Source organism: Marmota flaviventris, chromosome 5, assembly GCF_047511675.1.
Source record: "Marmota flaviventris isolate mMarFla1 chromosome 5, mMarFla1.hap1, whole genome shotgun sequence".
Taxonomy (NCBI): Eukaryota; Metazoa; Chordata; class Mammalia; order Rodentia; family Sciuridae; genus Marmota; species Marmota flaviventris.
Window position 1 is genome coordinate 132,853,541 of NC_092502.1, and position 6,000 is coordinate 132,859,540.

Genomic DNA, 6,000 nt, shown 5'->3' on the forward strand with positions numbered 1-6,000 from the left:
TGATAGTCTAATATTTGAGATATAAATTACAGGGAAGATAAACATGAAGATACAGGGGGAAATCATTCCGGATGCACAAAACAGTAGATTCAAAGGCTAAATTCAAGCTAAGCCTGCCCTGAGCAAGGAAATGAAGCTCAGATGTTCTGAGATCATTAATCTGTGGGTAGTAGGGGTGAGAGAATCAGAGGCAGACAAGACAGAACACCCAGGGACTTTGAGGATGTTGGATTTTATGTCACTGTTTTATTGTGATTTAAAAAAGAAGAAGAATTGAAATCTGGACTCTTAACACAGTTTTAAGTATCTAATGTATTTCTGTTCAGTACAAGTACTATGTTGTGCTACTGACTTCTAGAACATTTTCATCTTGCATGATTGAAACCTTTTTTGCTAAGGGTAGTCCTTCACAGCAACTACTCATTTCTTTCACCCTCAATAGCAGTTCTACATCTTTCCTGGAGATTACCTGCAGTAGGCACCTCATGTGTGTAGAATCATGCAATACTCCTCTTCCTGTCTCTAGTTTTATTCACTCACCCAAATAAACTGAAGTTTAATTCATATTACAGCATGTGGCAGAATTATCTTTTCACTAATGGCTGAGTAATATTCCTTTGTATGTATATATCACGATTTCTTTATCCATGCTTTCCTTAGTGGACATTTAGGTTCTTTCCACTTCTTGGCTATTGTTTTGGTAATTTCATTTTCAGGTCTTCCATGTTTTCCTGTACAGCAGTACAGCTTATTTTCAGGTGATGATAATTTGTATACTGCAATGTTACTGAATTTGTTTATGAGTTCTAATCTTTTTGCTTTAAATGTTGAGTTTTTTTTTATTTTTTTAGTTATAGATGAACATGATATCTTTATTTATTTATTTTTATGTGGTGCCAAAGATGGAACCCAGAGCTTCAAATGTATGAGGCAAGAACTCTGCCACTGAACCAAACCCCAGCCCCAAATTCTAATTTTATTTAATCTTTTGGTTTTTCTTAGTGTAATGTCTGACTACACAGATGATTTTACTTTTTACATTCAATTTTTTTAGAGAGAGAGAGAGAGAGAGAGAGAGAGAGAGAGAGAGAGAGAATTTTAATATTTATTTTTTAGTTCTTGGCGGACACATCTTTGTTTGTATGTGGTGCAGAGGATCGAACCCGGGCCGCACCCATGCCGCTTGAGCCACATCCCCAACCCTTTACATTCAAATTTGAATAGCTTTTGTTTCTTGTTATTTTCTAATTGCTTTGAGGAGTACTTTCAGTTGTATGTATGTTAATAGGAGACAAGTGTAATTATTTTTATTTTTGTGGACGATAAAGAAAAAAAAATTCAGAATTTCACTGAGCACGTGAAGTGCAGGCTTTTCACATAAAATTTTTATTATTTTGAGGTTCATTAAATTTCTAATTTGTTGAATTTTTTCAAAAATATTTTTGGGTATCTTTGAGACAATCTTGTATTTTTTGTTGTTGCTCTTCTGTCATGTAGAATATCACATTGATTGTTTGAATGATCCTTGCATACCAGGGATAAACTTGACTATGAAGTGCAAGCATTTGAAACACTGTTGAATTTTGTTTGGTAAGATTTGTTGATGATTCTTACATACATTTTCATGAAGTATACTCACTTGTATGTAGTTTTCTTTTTTTGAAGAGACCTTGCCTGGCTTTGAATTTAAGGTAAGGCTGGCCTATTCAGTGACTTTAGAAGTGTTATAACTCTTCTGCAATTCTTGGAAGAGTTTGAGACGAGTTGGTATTAGCTTCTCTTTAACTGTTTGATAGAATTCAGCATTGAAGTCTTCAGGACATGGGTTTTTCTCTGTCTGGGGGCTATAGATTACTGTTTCAATCATTTTTTTCAGTGCTGGTAAGTTCAGAATTTCTTTCTTCAATATTCAGTTTTGATGGTTTGTGTAATTCTATTAATTTATTCAAGAACATCTAATTTGTTCATGTATAATTGTTGATAGTTTCCTAACCTTTTTTGTTTGTTTGTTTCTGTGTTATGACCTCAGATATGATATTGCCTACTTCATTTGTTTTTCTATATTCAAATCTCCTCAATTTTTTGACAAAAGATTTGTCAGTTCCATATGTTTAAAAAAATTCTTAGTTTGTTAATTTTGATCCATTGTCTTTTCATTCTTCATTTAATTTATTTCTGCTGAAACTTTGTAATATGCTTTTCTGCTACAGCTAACTTTCTTCTTAGTTTGTTCTTGTAGTGTCATGTGTATGTAAAGAATTTTCTTTTTAAATTTCAGATAGTTATTTTTAATGAAACCTTATATTACTATAAAATCCCTTCAGTACCATTTTTGCTGGTCCACAGAAATTCTAGTTGCATGTTTTCTCTATTGTTTGTCTCAAGATATTTTCTACTTTCCCTTGATTTTTTCTTTTACTTGTGGTTGTTCAAGGCTATGTTATTTAATTTTCATATATTTGTGAATTTTGAGTTTTCTTTTTGGTTTGCTTTTCCTGATTCATTACATTATGTTTAAAAAAAGATACTAGCTACTAATTTGAACTTCTTAAAATTTTAAAGACCTATTTGGCCTAAAATGTGTTCTATCCCAGGAGATGTTCCCAGTATAGTTGAAAAGAATGTGTGTTTTTCTGCTCTGTGATGTCATTTTCTGCAAATATCTGTTAGAACCATTTGACCCACAGTAATTAATGTTCAAATGTTCTATTGATTTTATGTCATCACCTGGTCACTTGGATTTTATGGTACTTAAAATGAAAGGATTGTGGATGGATAAATGTGTAATTTGGAGAAAAAAAAAAACAGAAGAAAAAGCCAATGGGTAAGAATGAAGAGATCTGGCATCAAATTTTGAAAGTGGGTGGTACTTAGGAGGCATTTGAAAGAAGATGCAGTATAGATAGCCAACCAAACTATTCATATTCAGTAGGTAGGTCAGGGAATAAAGGTATTAATATGAGAATCAATAATATACAAAGTAGTTTAAAGCCATCTGACAATAAGGACATGCTCATAAAGATTGAGATAAAAAAAGAATAAGAGCATCAGATTCAGTTGTGGTTGTTTGACATCCAGAGTTACAAGCAGAAGATTTGGGAGACTGTAAATAAATTGACAAGATTGACAAGGTGGAGGGGCATGGGAATAGAACAGTTGAAATATAGAAGTAAAGGGATAGGGTCGATAGTGTTTTTAGATGGAAAGAAGAAAATACCAATTAATACAATTATTAATTGTAATAATTTAAACATTCGTACAATACCCAGATATGATGAACCTATCTTTGGCATTTTTGTGCAACTAAGTATAGGTATGAGCATATTAAATGTGTGGGTTGGTGTAGCCTGGTGTCATGGTGCACACCTATAATCTGAGTAACTCTCATGGCTGAGGCTAAGGATTGCAAATTCACGACCAGCCTAAGCACTTTAGGAATGAATATCCTGTATAAAAATAAAAACTAAAAATGATAAAAAGAATTGGGGATGTATTTCAGTGCTTGAGTGACACTGGAACAAATCCCAAGTACCAAAAAAAAAAAAAAAAAAGGAGGAAGAAGAAGGAAAAGGTATTAAGGTATTTATGAATCGTGAGTGGGCACTAAGTTAAGCTATGTAAGATATAGACCCACAATATGCACAGCATCCCAAATATTGGCTTACATGCTTAAATGCCTTCTTTTATAGAAACAAACTTTTCTTTTTTGTTTACTTTCAAGTTCAAGATGTTAGGACTCAGAGCATCAAAGAGCTTGCTTGTGAGATGAGATTAGAAACCAGTTCTGTTTAAAGTTCAACATCTTTTTCTAATCTATTCAGACATGGGTTTGAATTTTGATGCTTCTGTCCTCTTGATGTTGGTCCTTGAGATAGGAATGTTTTACTATCATATTTTTGGTTCCCATAGTAGCAGTATAAGTTATAGTTAGAATTATATAAACTAAAAGAAGATGATGTGACTAAGAAGTCGTCTTTGATTCATAGTAAACCTTTAAAATGTGTTAATAAACAATATTATCTAGATATAGCACACAATATAGACATAGTATTTCAGTATTTGACTCACATTTATTTTCTTATATATTACTTGAAATATAAAGAGTAGACATACATTCCCTTTATTGTATGTAATATGCAATCATAAAATCAAAAATTAAATGTATTTATGATGAAAATCAAATGTATATATATATATATATATATATATATATATATATATATATATATATATATATGAGTTTTACTCATATCCCATTATCTTCTTATGCACATTCAAATGCCTTATAATACTTTCAATACAATAAGAAGTTTTTTTCTGTTTAAATGGTTCTGATACTTCTGTCCTTGGAAACAGACTAGACTCCACACACAATTGCCACAGAGATGGAGTTTTATTAAATGTCAGTGGAAATTTCTTTTCATATATGAGTTTGTATTAATTTGCCAAAATATATGGAGATATTTGAAGTCCTCCCTCACCAATTTTTAGCATTTTTGTTGATGAGTTATAATTATATCTAAAAATAGGTTTGATTGTAATATGTCCCTACATGCACATTACATATTTGGTCCAATTCAGACTCTTTACCTCCCCTTTCCTTAACTTCCTCCTTTTCCCTAATGTCTACTCTACTGCTCTCCCTTCTGTTTTCATTAGAACCCCTTTATTCACTCCTTTTTTCCTCTCTTCTTGCACATGAGAGAAAACATACAACCCTTGAGTTTCTGAGTCCAATTTATTTAGATTTAGCATGATGTTCTCCAGTTCCATCCACCTGCCTGCAAATGATATAATTTGCTTATTCTTTATGCCTGAGTGAAATCCCATTGTATATTTTTCTGTCAGTTGTTCATACATATAAAGAGAATTATTACAAATATTTCTAACGTGCTACTAAATTCTGAAATATAAATAGAATGACATCCATTAAATATCTATTTTTAAGGGAGCTTAGAAACTAAAGGGTTTTACTTTTACTAACTAAAAACTCATTGAGATTTTATTTGCAATTTGGTGTGAATATTTCCAATTATTGCATTATCCTGCTTTTGCTACTTTATAGCTCTTAGCAATTAGGGAATAGAGTAGGCAATATGTTGCATAATCATTCAAAAAACTGGATACAAGAAAGGGTCTCCTGGTTGTAATAAAGCCCCTGTGGATAGTTCAATTAACTCTTCTTGGCTACTAAGGTACAACTTTTTTTTTAATCTTGATAAAAAAAAGAAAAGAAATTGCACAAAAAATCAACAAAACTTAGTAGGGTCCTCCAGAGTATTATTAGGTAATGTTTACATGGAGAATCTGCCACATTGTTAATATAATTGCTGCACTGTGGTCCTATAAAATTAAAGGCCTTTCATCTTGTATATCCTTATTGGGAACATTAAGTAGGCATTTATATTCACTTTTCCAAAGAATTAGAAGTATTCTCCCTAGGTCTAATATTTTTTATCTTGAAAGTATTTATTATTATTATTATTATTATTATTATTATTATTATTATGGTTCCATTGTTTGCTCTTTTATAAGACTTTTATCTGTTCATGTAATAAATCCATAAATAAAACAATAAAATTGTATAGGAAAAGAAAAACAAAGTATTCTTTTTTTGCATTGACTCTAAGTTCTACCCTTAGTTGTAAAAATTAAAATGTATGTATGATTTTAGAGATAAGAATAATTAATATATGTAACTTGTATAAAAAGAAATACTAAATCTGTAACATGTTTACATTGAATTCTATGGATATTGTGTAATATTTTGTCACAATGGTGAATTTATTTTGTCTTTAGTACCATTATCTTGCTATTATTTACTATCACATATCACACAGTTTAAAGAGTGTAGAAAAAATATGAATCCTCATATTTTACTGATGAACATGTGCACACTATACCATTGAAACAATCAAATCAAAAGAAAAAATTATTTTTTTCTTCCAAATATTCATTTAAAATCTACAAGCATGAACCCAGGAAAAATCCAAGCTTTTG